The sequence below is a fragment of the Triturus cristatus genome, chromosome 7 (genome assembly GCF_964204655.1).
Source record: "Triturus cristatus chromosome 7, aTriCri1.1, whole genome shotgun sequence".
Lineage (NCBI taxonomy): Eukaryota > Metazoa > Chordata > Amphibia > Caudata > Salamandridae > Triturus > Triturus cristatus.
In genome coordinates this window covers 1,575,556,772-1,575,581,328 of record NC_140590.1, presented here as the reverse complement: position 1 = coordinate 1,575,581,328, position 24,557 = coordinate 1,575,556,772, and the positions used below count along the sequence as shown (strand labels likewise).

Sequence of the window (24,557 nt, the reverse complement as noted above, 5' to 3'; positions counted from 1 at the left end):
ATGACAACGTCAAAACAAGCATTGTGTATGCTCTACGTAGAGGACTGCTTCACCAAAAGTACCTGGGCAGCAGGAAAGGAACACAAAGCTAATCTATAAGACAAAACGGAGTTCAATAGCACCTTACATATATTCAGTCACTCGGGGTTTGCGGACTGTAAGCAGCCATAGATTTACAGAGGTCATGGTGAGGCCAAGACATGGATCATTTCACATTTCTGGGACTTTGACAGGTTCAAGTTTACATGTACGTTTACTTCGGGAAAGAAAAACTTTAAATTGCACATTTAAATACAAATACATATTAATATCAATCCACTCTGAATCATCTTCATAAAATAAGCCTCAATACAATTTACTTCATTTGATTTTGCATTTCTAATCTAGATGGAATCAAATCAAATCTAACAAATTATATTGCAGGACAAAAGGAGGAGAGCCAATATTTTCACTAACCTCTTACCACTAAGCGTTACATGGCAATTTGGTTTCTAGTTCATGTCCACCAAATCAGCATCTGCATTTCCAAAGTATGCCATCAGCATTCTGCAGCTCACACTGGAGAAAAACCAAGGATGGATAGAAAAAAAGTTTGGTTGGATTCTGACAAAGCTCTGTATTCAAGGTACAATTACTGCTCCTTAAAATAAGATTAAAATTCAGTTTGACCAAGATATTTTAGGAGTGGAGTTGCCATTATCATTTGAACAACATCAAAGAGGTCTTTATTTTAATAGGTGTTGTAATGAGCAGACAGCAGGTGATTTACATGACTTGATACTTGTCTCCAATCGTACAGTGCTCCTTGGTGTGGACATTGTTAAAACAAAGTGCCTTTGTGGACATATACAAACAAAACAAAAAATCAGTAGCACCATGATATATTTATCTTTGGCATGTTTTCACCTCCAGTTCCTAAATTGTGGCTAATAAACAGAAATCAAACCCTACATCTGCCACGGGAGGAAACCTAGACTCCAGATACAAACGCGTTGGGCCCGTATTACATCAGGGAAGTCTCTTCCACAGTTATACATAACATAGTTCGCAATGATCACACCTCTATTCCTTACAATCTAGGCCTACAAAAACTCCACACTGGATTCGTAAAGAAGTTACTTGGCTAGCTACAGGGTATCCATCTTACCAGTCTGCAACCATCTTCTGCAGGCTAAACATAGACAACCCAATAGTGACAGCAATGTTATCACGGCACTCAATGCATAAACGTCTTAATATACACCATGGAATTGCATATAACAGTCCCAATTAGGCATAATACCAGTGTCCTCTAACATAATGCACAACTTCCCTGGCCGAACTGGAAACAAAAGGGTATTGATAAATTACACCACCTTCTTGAGAAGGCAGATTCAAACTGATGAACAAGTTACTTACCTTCGGTAACGATGTATCTGTAAGAAACATTAGTTAGTTAGATTCCTCACCTTAGAATATCCCCAGGCGTCAGACTGGATCCGGAAGATTTTTGTAGCAATACCCCTCGCGCATCGCTAGGCGTCGTCTGCGGCTCCGCGTCCGTCGTCGGCGTCGTGCGAAGGAATGACGGAGTACTTAGACGCCGCCCTCGCGTGCTGACGTCAGTTCTTGTACATAGCTTTCCGCGCCAGGAACGCAGAGCCATGCAAGAGACAGACACTGGTGCCAAAAAATCTAGGGCCCTGAAAGGAATAGCCTTAACCCTAGATGTCAGTTCGCAGAACGGGGAGGATGGGTGGGTTGGTGAGGAATCTAACTAACTAATGTTTCTTACAGATACATCGTTACCGAAGGTAAGTAACTTGTTGATCTGAAAGAAACATGTTAGTTAGATTCCTCACCTTAGAATAGATACCCAAGCAATACCAACCCCGGTGGTGGGTCTGTGAACCAAGATCACACCAGAAAGTCCTGGAGGACAGAACGGCCAAAGAAGCCATCACTCCGGAATTGGCTGTCTAGGCAATAATGCCTGGCAAACGTGTGCAGCGAAGCCCACGTCGCCGCCTGACAGATGTCCTGCAAAGGGACTCCCCGTCCCAAAGCAGTAGTAGCCGCTGTGGCCCGAGTAGAAGGGGCTCGCAGCCCAACAGGAGGGTCCTTTTTTGCCAAGGAATATCAGATTTTTATACACAAAACGACCCACCGGGAGATGGTCCGTTTGTGTACAGCTTTTCCCTTCTTTGCACCCACGTTGCCAACGAAAATCTAAGTCCACTCGGAACTGTTTTGTGCGGTCCAAATAAAAGGAGGGCGCACGTTTTGGGTCCAGACGGTGGAGCCGCTCTTCCTCTTTGGAAGGATGCGGAAAGAAGGTGGGCAAGGTGACAGATTGCCCAAGATGAAAGGGGGTTATGTATCAATGGGGTAACCCGGTAGACCACTGGACTCGGGTATAGATAGGTACACAAAAAGATAGTCACAGTGGAGACATATTTAGAGGAGTAAAAGAGCATACATTTGTTAGTGATTCGAACAGATTTAACGACACCACCTATTTTCTGCATGTATGACCATAATTTAATCGATTATCCAGAATTTCAGTCAAAAGGAAGATCAGCAATTTAAATCAAGGCCAAATACAAGCAACCTTCCTCCCTCACAACGTCCTGCACTCATCCCAAAATCTTGCACTTATCACGTACCTTACACCTATATGTATTTAAATATGTTGACATTGTGATGTATTTGGCCTTGATTTAAATTGCTGATCTTCCTTTTGACTGAAATTCTGGATAATCGATTAAATTATGGTCATACATGCAGAAAATAGGTGGTGTCGTTAAATCTGTTCGAATCACTAACAAATGTATGCTCTTTTACTCCTCTAAATATGTCTCCACTGTGACTATCAAGATGAAAGGGGGTCACCACTTTCAGCAGAAAGGAAGGACGAGGCCGAAGGACAACCTTGTCCGACTGAACAGATAGAAAAGGAGGCTTTGACGATAGAGCCTGGAGCTCACTCATCCGTCTAGCCGAGGTGATGGCTACCAGGAAAGCAGTCTTAAGAGTGAGAAGACGGCGCGCAACCAAGATGGCCGCGTAGGTGCGAGGCTCCCGAGGACCTCCGCGACCTCCTACGTTTATCCTGTCTTCATCCTGCATCGGTTGAGGGGACTGTGTCGGTGAGCCTGAGCCGAGGTGGTACCCGTTTCCCGTTCTCGAATCGGACCTCGGGTGCCGGAGTGAGCACCGATTGAAGTTTGCGGCCTCCTTCGCTCCTGACCCCGGACTCGCGTTTGGGGGCGACCCGGTGGCAAAGTGAACAACAACGGCGGGCTGGGCCTGGCGAGTCGCGTACCCCGCACTTTCACTTTCACTTTCGCGCCCCCTTGCCGTCTTTGCAAGTGGGATCGCGGCGCTCCTTGTGTTGGGGTGGCCTCGCTGGGTGACCCAGCCTGCCTGCCTGCTGTGGCCCGCTCCGCCGTCCTGGGGTGACCCCCCGGAGCCCGTGGCCTTGATTGCTTGCCTTTTACTGCGTGGCTGATGAGGGGGTGAGACCCGCGACGATGGCCACGAAACAAGATGGCGATCGGTTGAAGGCCAAGTCGACCCGGCGTGGCGCCGCACATCAGGCCAACATCATGGACCGCTACACCCTCCCGAAAGGATCTCCCGGTGGACCGCACAAGTCCTCTGAGTGCCCTCCGGATGCCCCGGATTTGCCCACAGAGTTGACTCTGCAAGACGTCATGGGCGCCATTGCTGAGATGAAGGCCTCGGTGGGCCAGCGGTTTGACACCTTAGCCCATAAAATCGACGCGGTCCTAGTGGATGTCAACCTGGTGAGGGCTGATCTCTCCAAGACCAACGACCGGGTCGATTCTTTGGCCCACACCGCGTCGGGCCTCACAACTGAGGTGGCGGCCCTCCAAACGGAGGTGCACCGACTTCGTCAGGCGAGTGTGCTTATGGATCGGCGCCTGGAAGATTCCGAGAGTCGGGCCCGGAGGAATAACATCCGCATCATCGGAGTACCCGAGGGACGGGAGGAAGCGGCGGCGGATCTTTTTGTAGAGGACCTGATCGTTACCCATCTCCAGCCTCGGGGACTGAGTAAATTCTTTGCCGTGGAGAGGGCCCACAGAGTTCCCGGGGGAAGGCCGAAGGTCGGAGCCCCTCCGCAGCCCCTCATTGCCCGGATTTTTAACATTCGGGACAGGGACGCGATCTTGCAAGCCTCCAGACTGCAAGGGCCGATTAAGCTGGAAAATATGGAGGTGAACTTTTATCCCGATTTCACTCAAGCGGTCCAGAAACAGAGACTGAGTTTCCTGGGTGTTAAGCGCCGGCTCCGGGACATGAACTTAAAATACGCCATGCTCTTCCCGGCCAAGCTGCGGGTAGAGGTGGATGGTCGCACACACTTTTTTGATCGTCCCGAAGCGGCCGGGGACTGGCTGGACACTCTGTCTGGGGGTAGTGCTCGAGATGGTGGGGGGGGGGGGGGGCGGGAGGAGACGGCCCACTGGATCGGGACTGAGGGTTTGATATTGGACCTCACTCTGGACGACTATGATGCCACTTTCGACCAAAGCTTCCGTCTTTGTTCTTTCCCCTCCCTTGGAGGTTGTGTGGGGTCTAGAAGGGGTACTCTTTCCTCCTCTAGGGGGTCTAGCTAGTTTCACTATATAGGGGCGACAGGCACACTGCAAGTTGGGGGGGCTATCTGGGCTCATGCAGGGGTGCAGGGAGGGGGGAGTTTTGTTGGGGTGAGTGGGTTGGTGTGGGGTGTTGTTCTTTTCTACCACAAGGCAAAAGCATCGTCGTATCATTTCTAAAGTGCTCTCTGGGGGACGAGTGATGGCTTCTGTTTATGATGGGGGTAGGGGGACTGAGTTTGTTGTCCTGGAATGTTAATGGATTGGGGGACAGGATAAAACGAGGTGTGGTCCTGCAGTTCTTGAAGCGAATTTCGCCCGATATAGTTTTTCTGCAGGAGACACACCTCATTGGCAACTCCTTTTGTGCCATGAATAGACGGGGCTACCGCCTTGTGGCCCATTCGAGCTTCACGTCTGGTTCAAGGGGTGTGGGCATTATGGTTAAGAACTCGCTCCCGTTGGAGATTGATGAGGTGCACCATGACGACAGGGGACGTTACACGGTTTTGGTGGGTAGAATGGAGGGCAGAGTGGTCGTTTTTGTGTCTGTCTATGTCCCGCCGGGGCTGCAGACGACCACCTTTGCGGATCTGGGGCGCCTCCTCCTTGGCCTTCCGGAGGGGATTCTAGTGGTGGGGGGGGATTTTAATGCTGTGGTTTCCGGAACTGTGGATCGTCACCCCCCTAGGGATCTCCCCCGTGCCCAGGCATGGTTGGCTGGCCTCTTGGATACCTTGGGGCTGGTGGATTGTTGGCGTTTAAACATCCCACGCAGCTGCAGTACACCTTCCATTCAGGGGCTCATGGTAGTCTCTCACGGCTAGATTATGTCCTGGTTCCGGCGGCGCACGTTGGGAGGATAGGGGAGGTGCGCCATTTGGCACGGGGTATCTCTGACCACTCTCCACTCTTGTTGCACTTTGATATTCTTCCGAGGGGAGAGGGTAGGGTGGTCCCGATTAATCCCTGGTACCTGCGTGACCCCACCATTCGCGCAGAGCTGGTTAAATCCCTTAAGCGCTACTTTGACGAGAATGTGGGGTCTGTGTCATCGGCGATCTCATTGTGGGAGGCGTTCAAGACGGTACTCAGGGGAGAGGCCTTGTCCCTTATTTCCCATTCCCGGAGGCGCGAGCGGGAGGAGGTGACTCGTGTTGAAGCGGAGATAACCGAGTTGGAGGGTGATCTAGAATGTGGGGTGACGGATGACAAATTACATGTTCTCCGACTCAAGCAATCGGCTTATAAGGCCCTCGTCACGGAGGCGGCCAGGGGCCTCAGTAGAGAGCAACAGGGGAGACTGTATGATGTGGGTGATAAGGCTGGTAAATTGATTGCATGGTTGGACAAAAAGGAGAGAGCGAGTCGAGTTGTCCCGTTGATTGAGAAACAGAATGGTGTGTGTGTCACTGAACCAGAAGAAATTGTCTCCTGCTTTGCAGACTATTTCCGTGGGGTGTATTCCCCGGTGTCCTCCCGCTCTGAAGAGGATTCCCACGCCCTGCTCAGGGATATCGCGCTCCCTTCCCTTTCGGAGGAGGACAGAGTGTCGTTGGACGCTGCTCCAACTTCCGAAGAAATTGCCCTCGCCATACGATCGGTCGCTTCCGGCAAGGCCATGGGCCCGAATGGTCTTCCAATCGAGTTGTATAAATTGCGACCGGATACGCTGGCACCACATCTCCGTGCTATGTTCCTCGCGGCCCACTCGGCGGGTTCCCTCCCGCCAGACCAGCGTCTAGCTACTATCGTGGTTATCCATAAGGAGGGGAGGCCGCGGGACCGGGTCACATCCTATCGGCCTATTTCGTTATTGAATGCAGAGCCCAAAATCCTCGCCAAGGTGTTGGCCAATCGGCTAGTCGGCGTAGTGTGTGACTTGATTCACCAGGATCAGTCCGGCTTCATCCCCCATCGCAACACAGCGCTTAACCTGCGGCGTTTGCATGGGGTGCTCGCACGTGTCCCGTTCATACGAGAGCCGGCCATTTTGGCGTCCTTGGACGCCACTATGGCGTTTGACACGCTTGAATGGCCTTATATTTGGGCGACGCTCGCGAAGTTTGGGTTTGGCCCAGGATTCCTCAGTTGGGTAAAATTGTTGTACTCTGGCCCGCTGGCGCAGGTCGTGGTGAACGGTAGAGTGTCGGCTTCGTTCGAGCTGGGCAGGGGTACGCGGCAGGGCTGCCCATTATCGCCGCTCCTTTTCGCGCTCGCTTTGGAGCCCCTGGCGGAGTGGCTGCGGTGGGAACCTTCTATTCGTGGTCTCCGCTGGACCCCCCGAGTATGAGGACCGCGTATCTCTATACGCTGACGATATTCTCCTGTACCTGGCTTCGCCACGTAAATCACTGATAGTGCTGGTTGATGTATTGCATTCATTTGGTCTTAACTCCGGCCTTGTCATCAACTGGGCTAAATCGTGCGTCTATGTTCTCTCTGGGGAGGACCCTATCCTTCTGCGGGGCTGTCCTATCCAGATCGCCCCGCGGGGATTCCGGTACCCGGGTGTCTTCATTACCCTGGACGCGGAGGCCCGATATAGTCAGAACTTGCTTCCCCCCCTCCAGCGCCTGAAGGAGGATGTTGCGCGTTGGAGGCGCTTGCCGCTCTCGCCGCTCGGCCGGGCGGCATTGTTTAAGATGATGTCGCTGCCGCGTTTCCTGTACGCTCTGCAGAACACAATGGACGTCGTCCCGGCGCGCTACTTTCGCGAGGTGGAGAGTTTACAGCGCCGACTGTTCTGGGAGGGTAGACCGCGTATCGCCCTGGCGAAGCCGACGCTCCCGTGGTATGACGGGGGGATCGCCCTCCCGGATATCAAACGGTATTATTGGGCCTCCCAGCTGGCTGCGATTAATCACGGCCTGTACGGGCCCGCTCTAAACCCGGCCTTTGAAATGGATAAGATTTTACTGCCGGGTGGTGATTATAACCGAGCGCTGTACTCCGGCTCGCTTGACGCACGTCTGACGGGCCCCACGCGTGTCATGGTACGAGTGTGGCACGCGGCTAATGTGGCGATGGGGTGGAAAGGTCGTTTGACCCGGGCGTCGCCACTATACGCATCTGAGCAGTTGGGCTCCCGGTGGACCTCGAAGGGCTTTGAAAAGTGGGACATGATAGGCATCAGCAGGGTGGGTGATCTCTGGACTAGGGGGGGATTCAAAACGTTCGAGATGCTACGGACAGAATTCCAGTTGCAGGACAGGGAGTACTTTCGGTATATGCAGATCCATCATGCGCTATGCTCCGTATTCCCGGACGTTGCCTCCATCCCGGAGTATTCCCCTCTGGAGGATAGAGTGCTAGATGGACATGTACCGGACAGCACGATTTCATTGATCTATAAAAAACTTATCAATGACCGCTCGGGACTGCTGACTAACCTTCGTGAGGCATGGGTGGCCGATGGATTGGAGCTGGATGACGAGGACTGGGTATCGGCGGTGGCCTCCCCGAAAGAGGTGGCCATACCGGCCCGCCTTCGCTTCGTCCAGCTCAAGGTACTCCATAGGGTCTATGTCACGGGGCCAAGGCTACTGCGTATGGGATATGCTGTAGACGGGTTGTGTAAGCGTGGGTGTGGTTCTTTGGGGACCTTTTTCCATATTTTGTGGGAGTGCCCGGAGGTGGAGCGATTCTGGCGTGGTGTGCATGAGGCCCTGCGGGTGGTTACGCGTGTGTCGCTGCTGCCCGAAGCGAGGAGATGCCTGTTGAATGTGTGGGAGCCAACCGACTACTCGGTGCCGCAGACGCGGTGGGTGACTCTGGGATATATGGTGGCCAAAAGCGACATTGCTCAACTGTGGGGTTCCCAGAGGTCGCCGACTGTCTCGGCATGGAAGGATAACATGGATTGGTGCATGTTTCGGGAAAAGGTGGTCTATGTTGCGAGAGGTAAGCCTGGGACATGGGTGAACGTATGGGGCCCCTGGAACGCCTACCGCGGGGGAATCTGTACCCCGCCGTTATTGCCCGATCCGTCACCGGCCCCATCCCCTTAGCCAGTTTATCTCCCCGGTCCCGGACACTGAGTCCACCTAATCCCAGTCTTGACCTTTTTCCCCCCCTTGCTACTCCTATGGATTGGTAGGGTCCCCCCCGCTAGGGGAGCACATGCTGCTTTTTCCGATTGTGGGTTGCCTTGTGGATTTGTTCTTTTGTTGTTATTTATATTAAAATGAAACCGTTGTGTGCCCGGATGGTGTGGCTACCACCGCTTCTAACTCCTGTGCATTCCCTTTGCCGCGGCATGCGCGCTATTGTTTGTATGACATGCTCCTCTTGCTTGCTAGCGGCCGGCCTGAAGGTTGTAGGCCCATCTCTGTATATTTTTGAATTTTGTAATAAACGGTTTCAAAAAAAAAAAAAAAAAAAAGAGTGAGAAGACGAAGAGGACAATTGTGAAGAGGTTCAAAGGGAGCGCACATCAGGAATGTGAAGACAAGATTCAAGTCCCACTGAGGCATTACGAAAGGGACAGGAGGGAACGTGCGAGTAATGCCTTTAAGAAAGCGTGACACTACAGGGGACTTGAAAAGAGAGGGCTGATCAGGAAGCCGTAAGAAGGCAGAGATGGCAGCAAGATAACCTTTCAAGGTGCCCAGGGCAGAGCCCTGCCGGGCCAAAGAAAGAAGAAAGAGGAGAACCTCCGAAAGAGGGGCGGAAAGGGGATCCACAGCCTTTGCTGTGCACCATGCCACAAACTTGTTCCACTGGCAGGCGTATACCGTCTTTGTGGAGGGACGCCTGGCTGCCAGAATGACATCACAGACTTCAGGAGGCAAGTCAAATGGCATCAACTGTCGCCGCTCAATCTCCAAGCATGGAGGTGGAGGCTGGACAGGTTCGGGTGGAGGACCGTCCCCTGCTGCTGCGACAAAAGATCCTCCCGAAGGGGCAGACGTATCGGAGGATCGGTCAACATACTGAGTAGCTCGGGATACCAGTACCTTCGTGCCCAATCCGGAGCCACCAAGATGACTTGGGCCCGGTCGCACCTGATCTTCAGCACTCTGGGCAGAAGAGGTATAGGCGGAAAGGCGTACAACAGACCGCAACTCCACTCGCGACGAAAAGCGTCGCCGAGCGAGTGCCGCCTTGGAAATTCCAACGCGCAGAACTGCTGACATTGCGCGTTCTCGTCGGTGGCGAATAGATCTAACCAAGGCTCTCCCCACTGCTGAAAGAGACATTGCGCCACCTCGGAGTTCAGACGCCATTCGTGATCCATCATGCACCGGCGGCTGAGTTAGTCTGCTCTGGCGTTCAGAGAGCCTGCCAGATGTTGAACCACCAGGGTGATGCCCTGGTGTTCCAGCCATGTCCAGAGGCGCAGAGCCTCCTGACAAAGGGTCCACGACCCCACCCCGCCCTGTTTGTTGCAATACCACATGGCGGTGGTGTTGTCTGTGAACACCTGCACGACACTTCCCCGGACAGAGGGAAGGAAGGCTTTCAGTGCAAGTCGAATCGCTCTCCGCTCCAACAAGTTGATGTGGAGGCGAGACTCCGCCGGAGACCAGAGGCCTCTGATCTCCGCCTCTCCCAAATGGCCACCCCATCCCAGGAGGGACGCATCAGTCACTACAACATGCTCCGGAAGGGGTAGGGAGAGGTATCTTGCCCATGACCCAATCGTGGTCCGTGAGCCACCACTGCAACTGCTGTGCAGTGCCCTCCGAGATCAAGACATGGTTGGACAGGTTGCCGATATGCTGGGCCCACTGAAACTTCAGGTCCCACTGCAGAGCCCGCATGCGCCGCCTGGCGTGATGCACTAGTAGGATGCAGGAGGCCATCAGCCCCAGAAGCCGCAACACTAGCCTGACCGAAACCCAGGATAGAGGCCGAAAGATGGGAATCAGGGCCTGTATATCCCGGACCCGCTGTTCCGGTGGATGAACCCAGAAATGCGCCGAATCGAGAACCGCTCCAATGAAGAGGAGCTTCTGAGAGGGGCTCAGGTGTGACTTCGGCACATTGATGGAAAACCCCAGCAAATGCAGGAGATCCGCCGTAGTCTGGAGGTGGGAGACGACTGTCTGGGGCGAGCCCGCCTTCAACAACCAGTCGTCGAGATAGGGGAAGACCGGAACCCCCGATCTGCGCAGATGAGCTGCGACCACCGCCATCACTTTCATTAACACCCGAGGGGCACTGGTAAGGCCGAAGGGGAGCACGGTGAACTGAAAGTGCTCCTGACCCACCGTGAACCGCAGGTAACGCCAGTGGGCCGGCAGGACGGGGATATGGAAATATGCGTCCTGCAAGTCCAACGCTACCATCCAGTCTCCAGGGTCTAGGGCAGCTAGAACCTGAGCCAAAGTCAACATTTTGAACCGTTCTTTCCGGAGCAAGGCATTGACGTTCCTGAGGTCCAAGATAGGGCGTAGGCCTCCTTTGCCCTTCTTGGGAACCAGAAAGTAATGGGAATAACAACCACAACCTACTTCTGGGCTCGGAACGCGCTCTACGGCCTCTTTGGCCAAGAGGGCCAAAACTTCCTCTTGCAGAAGATTCAAATGATTCTCCGAGATACGGTGGTGCTGCGGTGGCATGGCTGGAGGGGTCGTCTCGAAGGGGAGGGAGTAGCCCCTTCGGACGATTTGCAGCACCCACCTGTCCGAAGTAATGGTACGCCAGTGGAGCAGGTGATGGCGAACCCGGCCTCCCATTGGCGAGGAATGGGCCTGAAAGCACGGACTAGGAAGGCTTTGAGGCAGATGCTGCCGGGGTGGATGTGGACTGACCGCGTCGTCCTCCAGTACTGCCTCGGCGGAAACCACATCCGCGACCAGGCTGGTTCTGCGGCCGGTGGCTAGGCGGACGTGAGGAGGTGCCCCTTACTTTGCCACGAAAGGAGCGAAAAGCGGAAGTTTGTGGCCGCGGGGCCGAGAGGCCCAAGGACGTGGCCGTAGCCCGGGTGTCCTTGAAGCGAGCCAGCGCACTGTCCGCTTTCTCACCAAAAAGGCGAGCGCCATCAAAAGGCATGTCCATGAGTGTGCTCTGGACATCCCCTGAAAAGGAAGTGGACCGCAGCCAGGCGTGACGTCAAAGCGCCACCGTAGTAGAAATCGCCCTACCCAGCGAGTCCGTAGTGTCGAGTCCACATCGGATTGCATGGTGCGCTGCATCTCTCCCATCGGCCAGAGCCAAGGAAAGCCGCGCCCGGGCCTCCTCCGGGCACAGTGGCAGCACGTCCTCCACCGTATCCCACAGAGAGTGGGAATAACGGTCCAAGAGACAGGCGGTGTTTAAAGACCGCAGGCCCAAACTGAGCGAGGAGAACAGCTTCTTACCGAACTGTTCCAGTCTCTTGGAATCCCGGTCCGGAGGAGCGGACGGGAAGGAGGATTGGGAGGTAGAGGCCTGGATAACCAGACTCTCGGGGTGGGGTGTTGGGACAGAAAACTGGGGGTCGCCCGGAGCAGGGGGGTGGCGCCTGGCAACGTTCCTATCCACAAGGGGGACTGTGGAGGGCTTGGACCAGGTGCCCTGCAGAACGTCAGTGAGGGACTCATTGAATTGCAGCAGAGGCTCAGTGGAGCATGCGGCAGACTGAAGCACCTCAGTGAGGATGTTAGTCCTCACAGCCACGGCAGGCAGCTCAAGCCCGAGGGCAGCACCACAGAAAAACCATTCACACCAGTCATCCGATTCCTGGTAAACAGGAGGAATGATCGGAGCCGGTCGATAGACAATATGTGTATCTAGCGGCGTCGGATGCGGCGTCGGACGACGCCGCATCGGCGTCGGGACCGGACAGGGGCTGAACCGGGGATCGACGTTGACCGGAGTCGGGGGTGGTACCGGTGTCGGCGCCGGCGGAGGAGGCGTGACTAGGTCGACCGGCGTCGACGGGGGCCCTGGCTCGGGCCCCTCGGGGACCTGTGGCGTCTGGGCCGGAGCCTCCAACGGTGCTGGGGCCGGAGCCGCCGGCACGCGAGGTCGCCCAGTCGAGTCCGCGGGGCCCGAAGGCGTGCCAGCGGGCGTCGACGGCGGGGCCAGGCTCCTCATGGCCGACAGGAAGGCACTGACCTCCGCCGGCGTCGCGTCAGTCCCAGGGACCGGCGGGTATGGGGACTTGCGCGGCGCCTGCGACTCCTGCGGAGCCGCGGGGGTGGAGCCACCCGGACCCTCGGCCGAGTCGCGCGACCGGCGAGGGGAGTCCGAAGAGCGGTGTCGCCTCTTGGACTTCTTGGAGTGCTTCGACTTATCCGAAGACTTTGAACCAGACGAGCGACGATGTAGAGTGCGGCTCCGCGACCGATCCTTGGACCTCCTCCTGGACCGGGATCGAGAGGGGCGCGGAACAGAGTGGCGAAGCTCGAGAAGCTTGCGGGACCGCTCCCGCCTAGCTTTCGAAATCAGGGCCATACAATCGGAGCACGACTCCGTGTCGTGGTCGAGGCCCAAGCAGTACAGGCACCGGCGGTGATGATCGGTCACCGACATCAGTCAGTGACAGTCGTCGCAGGCCTTGAAACCAGGCATCCTACCAGCACCAGAGTTGAGAAGTGACCAAAAAGAGTCGAAAAAGTTAGTCAAAAATTGACTAAAGGGGTAGCCCTCCCGGATCAGCGCTTACTGGCGCGGAAAAAAGAACTGACGTCAGCGCGCGAGGGCGGCATCTAAGTACTCAGACGACGTCATTCCGGCGCACGACGCCGACGACAGACGCGGAGCCGCAGACGACGCCTAGCGACGCGCAAGGGGTACTGCTACAAAAATCTTCCAGATCCAGTCTGACGCCTGGGGATATTCTAAGGTGAGGAATCTAACGTGTTTCTTTCAGATACCCTCCTTAACAGGCTGAATTTGACTTACCCCCACATTTTCAATTGGGCGATATACTACAAGTGTGGTAAGTTGCTCTAAAGCAGGGATCACACAATTATAAATATCACCTAATGCCCAGTATGCAAACATTTGGGCACCAAACAGTAATTCGTGTCTGGCCTACACAGTGCCACAATTACCCCATTATATCCCAAATCAATGGAAGCAGAGGTAAGTTTACTAGTACATTTTTTGCAGAAGGAATACCCTCTGGGAGACTGCACGGCCAATCATGATGCAAATATCTATATGTTTAACTATTGAATGGCTAGTTTAAGAAACGGTACCATAATGACCTGTCACACAGAATGAGAACTGAAGGAGGTGTAACAACATTTCATGCGGCATACTATGTTCTAAGGGACTGTGTGGCTATAAAATTATTCAGGGCAATGATTTGGTGTAAATTAAGTGAAATAACTGACAGATTGAACCCACCCTAAACTCAACTATTTTACATGATATATCCAACTAAGTAGGGATATTGGAATATCCATTTGTAGGCAAAGATGGAAAGCTACTAGGCTTCCAAAAGCCAAGTAAATGGATAGGTTTGAGCCAACCACACACTACAGCCAAACAAATGATTGCTGCAGCTACGAGTAGCACAGGAGAACAATTGGTCTACAAAATGAATAAAACTTCCGGAACTATTGGGCTCATGGGCAGGGAGGTGTGACTTGAAATATCTAAATATATATTAGAGAGAGAGATGAGGAGAGAGAGAGAGAGACAGGCAGAGAGAGAGATGAGGAGAGACAGACAGAGAGAGAGATGAGGAGAGACAGACAGAGACAGAGAGATGAGGAGAGAGAGACAGAGAGAGAGAGATGAGGAGAGAGAGAGAGAGACAGAGACAGAGACAGAGAGATGAGGAGAGAGAGAGAGAGACAGAGACAGAGAGAGAGAGATGAGGAGAGAGAGAGAGAGACAGAGACAGAGAGAGAGAGATGAGGAGAGAGAGAGAGACAGAGACAGAGAGAGATGAGGAGAGAGAGAGAGACAGAGACAGAGAGAGATGAGGAGAGAGACAGACAGAGACAGAGAGATGAGGAGAGAGAGAGAGAGACAGAGAGAGAGATGAGGAGAGAGAGAGAGACAGAGACAGAGAGAGATGAGGAGAGAGAGAGAGACAGAGACAGAGAGAGATGAGGAGAGAGAGAGAGAGACAGAGACAGAGAGAGAGATGAGGAGAGAGACAGAGACAGAGAGAGAGATGAGGAGAGAGAGAGAGACAGAGACAGAGACAGAGATGAGGAGAGAGAGAGAGACAGAGACAGAGACAGATGAGGAGAGAGAGAGAGACAGAGACAGAGACAGAGATGAGGAGAGAGAGAGAGACAGAGACAGAGAGAGAGATGAGGAGAGAGAGACAGAGAGAGAGAGACAGAGAGACAGAGAGACAGGGAGACAGGGAGACAGGGAGACAGGGAGACAGGGAGACAGGGAGACAGGGAGACAGGGAGACAGGGAGACAGGGAGACAGGGAGAGACAGAGACAGAGACAGAGACAGAGACAGAGACAGAGACAGAGACAGAGACAGAGACAGAGACAGAGACAGAGACAGAGACAGAGACAGAGACAGAGACAGAGACAGAGACAGAGACAGAGACAGAGACAGAGACAGAGACAGAGACAGAGACAGAGACAGAGACAGAGACAGAGACAGAGACAGAGACAGAGACAGAGACAGAGACAGATACAGATACAGATAGATACAGAGAGACAGAGAGACAGAGAGACAGAGAGACAGAGATGGGGAGAGAGAGATGGGGGAGAGAGATGGGGGAGAGAGATGGGGGAGAGAGAGAGATGGGGGAGAGAGAGATGGGGGAGAGAGTTTCCTTTCTTGTTTTTTGTGTCTGTTGTATGCTGGAATTCCATAGTATTGATAGAGGGATATTTTGATACACGAATGAATAAATATTTTACTTAGATTTACATACAAATCTAAGAGATAAATCTAAAATGTTACGGGAACATTTGAGCTCTTCTAAATTCATGAGGTCACAAATCAGCTTTCTTATACATTGAGGAGCTTGAAAGGCTACCACAAATTATTCTGCTATAACCAACTTTTATTTTGATTCTCCTATTTCAAATTGTCACATTTACAGAACGTTTTAAAACTTCAATTTAACACTATGCTTCTTTAATTACATAATTGTATTAATCTGTTAATATTATTCACTTTTCTAAGAAGTCAAGGACATTCCGAGTATGCGTCACCGACCGACCCCCAGGGATCCCCGGACCAGAGGTTATGAACCACTGAAATAGTGTTCCAAAGATAAATACTTCAAAGACGTCAATGGTTTAATTGCAATGTAGACACGTCCGTCATCTACACACAAATGGTAAAACCGGTCCGGAAATGTGTTAAACAGTACTTACTACTTTATGACTTGGCTTCTCAGAGGACATTTCCTGTGCAAGATTTACAGGCATGGTGACAAAAATACATTAAGATGATGTGGTAACGTGCATAGTGCAAAAGAAGAACACAAAGACAATAACTACCAATTGCGAATACCCACGACAGTCCTCTAGTCTAAACGCGAGATCATTTTGTATCAAGGACCAGCCTCATTTAGCTCAGCTCATTATTTCATTTACTAATGAGATCAATTTTATAGCCAATACCCTTGAATAGTTCCCTTACAGCTATCAACAGGCCCTCCTCGGTGACCCATTACCCTCTCATGCTGCAACAAACAGCAAACTCAAGTCTCCAGAAGGAAAAAGGACCACATTTTCCAAAAATGTCGTAATTTTAATTTCAGATCCGAAAGACTGCAAATTAAACCAGCAACATATATGATTGAATTGGCAAAATAAAGGCTCACTTGAAGCACAGCTTGGAAGTTACTTTATCGGCATACTAGCTAACCAGTTATTCTTTGCAGCTGGGCACACATCTATTAGCAATGGCAAAAAAATAGGAGGATATCCTAACCAGGCTACTTTAAGTCAGTAAACAAATATATCAGCCGTGTAGAAGTTTCAGCAATGCAGGATCCGCTTCTAGAATATATAAATTGTACCTTAATCAAATGGAGCGATTTTTGTAGTTTGGAAAAAGTGAAAAGGCATGTGTGACCGGATAAAAACCTACCAAATAATATGTAGCTGCATCGGGTTATCTAAAAAAACTAGCCGCAAGTCATCGAATGCCCACTAGATGGCACACGGTTATTACAGTAGTAAAGTGACAGTCACATTATTCTTTATACATCTATCTATAAATAAATCCTGGTTTGCCTACGAGAAAGGGAACACGCATAAATTGGCATATAACACTAAGAAAATAAACAGCCGAAATGGCAACGTAATCCAACGTAAATGACCCAGATGCAATTTACAAATAGATCTAAGACAAGTGGTTTCCAAGGATCTTACATTAACTACGTGCTTAACACAGTAAAAACATCTCAAAATAATGAAGGTAAGAAAGGGAATTCACTTACAGCCCAGCCCATTCATCTATTACATATGCATATGTGGAAATACAATTCAAGAAGAGAGCGCCGAGCGTGGCCACCTACACCCCCGATACACATTGCATTTCATTCTCCTGAATGAATTCGACTCTCCAAGGTCGTAATCATGGTTAAGGGTCATCTACAAGTGCTAGTAATCTAGGCGTTAAAATAAATCGGTAAACAAGCATTGGCAAACCAAATCGGTCTAGCCTTTGGGACCTACTGGCTTTGTCAATGGTGTGTAGACAGAACAGCAACCCCAACGCAATTCAACACAGATACACGAGGGAGGGAACAGCTATCATGTGGCAAGATGTGTCATTGTGTAGTGTAGGCACTAACACCACGTACGCACATCCCACACTATGAAGCAGATGCCGGTATCCTTTTTGTTTACAGTTGCATCAGCAAATTAAAAAGTGTGGGTGGCAGGGAGAAACCCAGAGGGCTAAAGTTATGGGGAGAACAAACCCAGGGGGTGGGTTGTGGGGAGGGCAACCTCGAAACGGAAGGTTGTGGAGAGGACACCCCGAGGCGGCAGGTTGTGGAGAGCGCAGCCTGGAGGGGTGAGAAACAATAGGCAACAAAGAAAGTGATGGTGAGGCAAAGGAACATGAACGGCAGGGGAGGAGAAGCAATGGGTGACCATGAAAGAGGGTGTACAACACTGATGGGGTGGAGAAGAAGCATACCAGAAAGCAACAGAGGGAGGACGTGAGCAACATACAGAGGGGAAGCACAAGGGTGACAATGAGCAACACAGAGTGCAGGAGAGAAGGACATGAGGGAGACTGGTGGAAAAAGTCAGAAAATAAACCCAAAAGTCAAGACAAGAATATCTCCGTGTTTATTGAAATATAATTTATTGAAATATATATGATGATCTAAATTGTGTGTGCCCCAAAAAGTATAACTGTTGGTAGACAGTCATAGAACTCTGACGCAGGAAATTGCGTCGATGACAGACTAAGTTGGAAGAGGAATGTTAGTCAATCTGGGGAGCAAAGGTGCAAAATGCAAGGCGCCTTTTCTTCTACTTTTTTTTTACCTACACAAAAATGCAGCCTTTTACATTCACCCCTTTTGCTGAAATAGTGTAGACTTTTTTTTTTTAAACTTATCAATTCTAAGCAAAACATCTGATGATTTGAAGGCAGCCTATCAGCCAATGAGAGTTCTCTCAGCTATGTTCAACAATCGCAGACACAAATCTAAGAGGAAAAGTGGTGTGGGCTTTGTGTAGTTGTGTTTCTGTGTAATGTAATAACTTGCCCTCACACCAGTAATATAATCCAGGCAGCTTCATGGAAGTTGGCGTGTTCCTCGCAGAACGGGAGTATTTCACCATCTATCCTACGGATGAGGCGTCCTCGTCATACGGTCAGGCCGGTAGCAGCTCGCAGAACGGCAGAGCATGCGAGCTTCGTTCCAGCTGCAGCTGAGAATTTAACATTCTGACCAGCAGACAGCACCTCCTGCAGGCGAGTAAAAAGTTACTGTGTTCCTCTTCTGTGCCTCTGAATCCTGCGTGTGCAAGAGTTGTTTGTGTTTTGTTCATGCTTCCTGGTAGCGGAGGCTGGGTAATGGCAATAAGAAAGGAGCGCTTAGGTCACTGCGCAGATAGAGTCTTGGGAAAAAGAGGAATTGGTGCAGAAGCAAGGTGAGCTGTAGCAAACCGGTTTAATTTCTGTTCAGGCTCAGAGCTGTTATTCTGTAGCATGTTATCCCCAGAGGTAGAGGATGTAATGCAGCGGTCAGAGCTGCCGACTCAAGCTGGGGATCTGTGTTCGAGCCTCAGAGTCGGCTCAACATTCTGTGATTCTTGGCAAATCACTTAATCTCCCTCCGTGCCCAAGCTCTACTAATTTAAACAAAAAGTGGAAAGCGGTGATTTTGGAGGGGCGGGCAAGCAGTTATGTAGGAGAGGCGGGGTTGGGGAGAGACAGCATAGGAAGATTAAGTGTGAAGCGGTAATTTAAAATTAAAAGAAAAAACAAGCAGACCTCGTAAAGGTGATGGGGCAGGCAAGCAGTGTTGTGGGAGAGGTGGGGGGGGGGGGGGGGGGGTTGCAGGGCAAATTAAGCTGCCAGAAGTGAAGTAAAGAAAAACACTTGATGAGCAGCATAGGCAGGCCAACAAAAAGAAAAGGGTGCTTTCAATGTTCTCTAAATAACCCAGACGAGTAAGAGCACATGTAACAGGGGAAGTCTTCAAGGGAGGATACAAAAGTCCAAAAGGAGGGACTACTAAGTGTATCCCAGCATTTCCAAAGGACAGAAAGAGGCACCAATTAAAAAGATGTGCTGTTCTCCAAGTCATATTCTGGATACAACATGTCTCGAAGAGACCGTGCATGCACTGCCTAGGTGAGACCTAAAAAGTAGGATGTGAAAAGCAAGCAATGGAAGCATAGAAGGTGGCCAGTCAAGATGGATGGTAAAAGGGCTAGGGAATGTGAGAGAGTCAAACTAGATTGACAAGTTGCAACACAAATAAGAAGCATTCAAATAAGTGAAAAGCCAATCATGGTAAGCAGAGGGCTAGCTCCAAGCACCAGTATGTTCTTGGCAAGGCCACAAAGTCTCGTAACAGACAGTGAATGAGCTTTCTAATGTGCTTGATTTAAATACAGAGTCCAGAACTGGGGTGTCAATTAACTCTACAAAGCACTGAGGTCCAAATGAGTTTCAATGTTACTTCGATCATTCTACATCTGAATTACACAATTACAACTTATAGCCAACCATACACCATCTCGCACAGATATATATATTTTTTTACTTAATCCCAGAGAGATTTTTCCACTCCAAAATGTTCTAGGCCTATATTTATAGATTGAATTATTTTGGGAGAGGTCCAGTGTCATCAACTTTGACATCAGGAGCCTCAGGTGATCACTTTAAAAAAAGCAGCGTTTGTTCTAATTGGGAACTCAAGAACCCTACACACCTAGCACCTTCAAACCCAGCCATACATAATTATACGAATCCTAGCCCGGAACTCAAATAAGATATATATATATATATATATATATATATATATATATATATATATATATATAGATACCGATTTATCTATATCGATCATAGTTGCGGTAGTCACTATGTAGTTATGGTTAGGATTACTAGCTATAATAATTTCTCTGACTTGTGTTCCCTAATCACTTTCCACCCACTGAAAGAATCTCCACAAAACGTTCCAGATCTTCAGCATTTTTTTACTTTTTGTGATGATGGGAAATTTTCGTGGTGAATTGTTAAGGGTGTTAAAAGATGAAAGGGGGGTCCCAAACCACATTGTTTTTCCCTACAATGTATTTTTCATAGACTTTTGTATTTAACGCAGCGCATTAACAGCTGAAAAGTCTTTTAGAAAACTTCCCATGAATATAAATCATAGTGTTTAGATGATTCTTTTTGGAACTACAAGTGATGTTATAAAGTGCTTACGAAGTTATAAGGGTCCAAGAAAATTTAAATATCTGTTGTTACGTTGGTACAGCAGTACGGATGTGGTACATTTCAATGCCAAGTCCTTTTGTGATTGACTAATGACTGCCTTTGGTAAAGTTAAAGGAAGCCATGTTTTTAGGTAATTTGCCGGTGTTTAGTGTTTCACCCTTAGATGTAAGCATAGGGGTAGGTTAGATATTTTTCCCCTAACTATTAGCACTTTAATAAAGTAGTAATGGGTAGGAAAAAATACATATAAAATTCTATAGATATATAAAAAAAAAAGTAAGGAGAATTGCGGTACTGCTTCAGGATTACTGTGGAATCAATAATTTGTTAAATGTTTAAATTAGAAAAAAAAAATCTACAGAGTACTACTGTAATGCCTACAAATTAACATGCTACTTTTAACAAAGAAAAAGTTCAAGTCGCACGGTTCTTCCTAAACTGCTGTACAAATGTATAAAAAGCTATAAATAAATGTTACTACCTATTAACACTTAATAAAGTGGTATAGACTGGAACAATAAAACCTACAACTTGTCCACATCTATAACTCTAACCCATAACACAGATAAAATGTGCTGCAAATTACATGACTGACTTACCTTTGGCCATTAGATTATCAAATACTGCCTTGTGTGCATTATACACAGTATATCACAAACCTACCACGGTAAACCTCAGCATAATATATAACTAAATATTTTAAAACAAATTAGACTATTCACGCATACTACCAAAAATTAACATTCACACCAAATAATATATTTTCCTGCCACTTGATATCTACAACTGTTAACACATTTTGAGGCTACATCTGGTTGTTACTACACTGCATGCCACTCCATGCCAACCCACACTACTACGCTGTATGCTATTACATTTGAACCCACTCCATTTTATGACAGTCCACTATAAGCGAATACACTGTAGGCTGTTACACTCTGCTGTACAACACCACTACACTCTAGGCAAATTCGTCTATACGCAACCCCACTCTATGACACTACATTCTAAGCTATTTCCTCTATGCCATTCCTTATGTACGCTATTACTCTGTACATCTCACCATTCTATGCTACTATACTCTGCCACTCTTCTATAAATCACTCCATGCTACAGCACTAAACTCTACCGCACCACGCTATTGCGTACGTGTTTGACACTCCATGTTATGCCACTCTATGCTATTCCACTATATGCCAGTCCACCTCACTAGTACACCAGTAACACAATGTTATTCCACTCAGTCCCCTCTACATTCCTACAATCTGCCATTCCACTAATAGCTACTCCACTATACCGAACTGCACTGTACAACCCTCCACTGTTTGTCACGCCACTGTCTATAACTCCACAACACTAGTCTACGACAGCAAAATTGACAACTCTACTTTACTGTACCACACTCCACGACCGCAAACTCTACAATTTAAATATTTCTTAAATTAAAAATCAACAGGTAAATCATTGATAGTTATGAAAATTTAATTTTTATACAAATCAAGCTCAAAATAGAAATTCTTCAGTTATAGTTACATCTTAGATTTTTAAACTTATACCTTTAATTTATAATTTATGCAACAAATTCAAATTATTATAACTCATGCACCTCCATTACAGTGTAGTCAACTCGGTAGCCACACTACATTAACTTTTACTCACACTCTACCATGCACTGTGTTCTCACAAAAGATAAGATTGGCCATGTCAAAACTTATAGAAAACATTTTGCTTATTATAACTGATAATCCAAACAGGTATAAGCAGTGAATGGGAAAGCAAAAAAGTTTGTAGCTAAAGAAAAAATAAAGTGATATACATTTAATGGTGGTCCATAAGTTATACATTTAAGGTACATCTATAACTGAAGAATTTCAAATGTTTGTGTACTTAAGTTTGGTTTGAATAAAAAGAATAACGTTTTTCTAACTACAAAAAAGATTTAACGATTGATTTTTATATTAAATGTACATTTAAAAAAAATGTATACAAAAAATTGAAATCCTAGCGTTTACTGTGAACAAGGCCACGCCTGGGGCCGAAATGCATCTTGTTCCAGTAAACCCTAACCACGCAATTGTGAGTAACCGTTTTAAACTTGTCTCGAGGTATATAGATATAGAAATCTTTACTGTATTTTTTTTTGGGGGGGGGGGGGGGGGGAGGGGGTAAACCTCCCTACACCACACTTTAATATATGAAACGTACATTTACTATTATTGTGGGGAAAAAATAACCAGAAAGTAAGGCAGGAATACGGAATAGTAAGCAGCAAGCCTAAGGAGAGAGTTATGGTTTGCACATTATTTTATCTCTATTTTTTTTAGAACAATATATTTACGGGTAATCATTCTAGAGTTCTATAGACTTACCACAACAAACTCACTAAAATCCAATTCTCTCTGGGAAGAGCAGCGCTAACCTGGAAAATAAAAGAAAACCAATATAAAAATACTAACCTCTCATTTAAATATGAAAACACATTATGAATCAGCTTCTTTAAATATAAACTGCTTACCTTTGCTCAGAAAGCATCCTCAGTATATCAAAATGTTGCGTCCAGGGGCATAGCTATCTTTACTTTAAATACACATCCTGCATAAAAATAAAAGATGCTTTATTCCCTTCTATGGAGTCTTAACATGCAATAATCTTCATAACTAAATAAATCAAGCAAATAGCATGTGGCACCCTACCTATTTTAACAATGTCTATTAACACAGCACAAACATGATGCACACCACCACTTCATTATTCTACCAGCTTGTGTCCTGGTACTATGGCCAGTAATATGCGTCTCACCAAACTTATGTCTTTCTAATGATGCATTGTGACGTCAAGAAAAGTGAGTCACTCGTGATCTCACACTCAAATACGCATCCGCTCTCGGGCGAGTGATAAGTGCAATTTGCACATGAATAGCAAAAGTCCTGGATTGCATATAAATCAGATATAAATCAGAAAACTAGCTCCTACCAAACTCTTGCTTGGAAATTATTGCAACGACCCATTGATCATGCTTGATGAAACAATGTGCTTTCAATAAGAGAAAGTAACTCACCCCTTATCAAAATTACTCACAGTAGCACTGGAAAACATTCAGACTAAACTGTTGCTGACAAAAATGGACACTTAAACCAAAGAAATAATGAATCAATCAAAATTACTATAGATGATTTTAAGTTATTTTAAATCCCTGGGGTAAGTTGCATGTTGCAGCACACAGGAGTTTAAACCGACATGAGGCATAATATTAACACAGGTAGGCGCACAGCTTATTCCGCAAGGGATGGTATACATAACATGTCATTTGTTACACTTACTGGGTGCATACGCATATGCAGCATTTTTAGTGTTTTTGTGGGTTTGTAGACTTGCTAAGGAATGGATGTGTGCTTCAGTGATCACTCAGACCAGTGTGGTGGGCATGAGCTGGTTTTCCTTCTTTGAAGTGGGTGGAGAATAGAATCTGAATCCAAGAATCGCAGATAACACAGAGTAACTTTCCCATACAGTCCTATCATCCGTTTGAATGGCTACTGTTTCGTTTAATATTGAGCCAGCTTCTGCTCATCTTGTTAATTCTATAAAATGACAAACATTGGCTTCTAACTCTGGGCCACAATAAATATATTTAAATCGGCATGAAAAGCATAAAAAATCTGCACTGAAAATCGTTTTTTCTGCACACATTTTGGAGGTAAAAATTTAGGATCTATGAAAATGTCAGGTATGAGTGATGAATACAATTGACAAAGATTCAAAACAAGTCAATAAAACTACTTTTTAATTTTATTAGATACAAATGCAAAAAAAAAAAAAAAAGTCTGAAACCTAGCATTTAAAGCAACAAATTTGGAGTGCTCAGGAGGTGTCTCATAATCAGAACAACTTAAAGGTCAACTGCAGCGGAAACATTCATCCATTTCCCAACTGTAGTAAAACTTAGCCATTTTGAGAAGTATGTTGTGTACCACCGTCCAGAATCTCATTAACTCTGGTCACACAGAAGCCTGTGCAGCAGCTGTACACTTACTCAGTCAAGGGCCTTATCAAATGCTGGTAGTTGGACTTGGCCCTTTTCCCTGAATTTCTTCGTTTTTATGGGAAACCACATGTTATGTGAATGCATGTTAAACGCCAATGTTAAATGCGGTGCAATGGT

The 24,557-nt window shown here is 48.1% G+C and overlaps 1 protein-coding gene across 4 annotated transcripts in view; it reads right to left on the bottom strand.

Moving 5' to 3' along the window:
- NCOA3 (nuclear receptor coactivator 3) overlaps positions 1-24,557 on the bottom strand; it is a 449,566-nt gene that overhangs the window by 257,128 nt on the left and 167,881 nt on the right. For all 4 annotated transcript variants that reach the window (XM_085619414.1, XM_085619419.1, XM_085619415.1 and 1 more), the window contains 3 exons: positions 22,911-22,987; positions 22,765-22,814; positions 457-558 (listed from right to left, as the gene is read on the bottom strand). The gene's annotated coding sequence lies outside the window, so the exon portion shown is untranslated. The remainder of the gene's footprint in view (positions 1-456; positions 559-22,764; positions 22,815-22,910; positions 22,988-24,557) is intronic.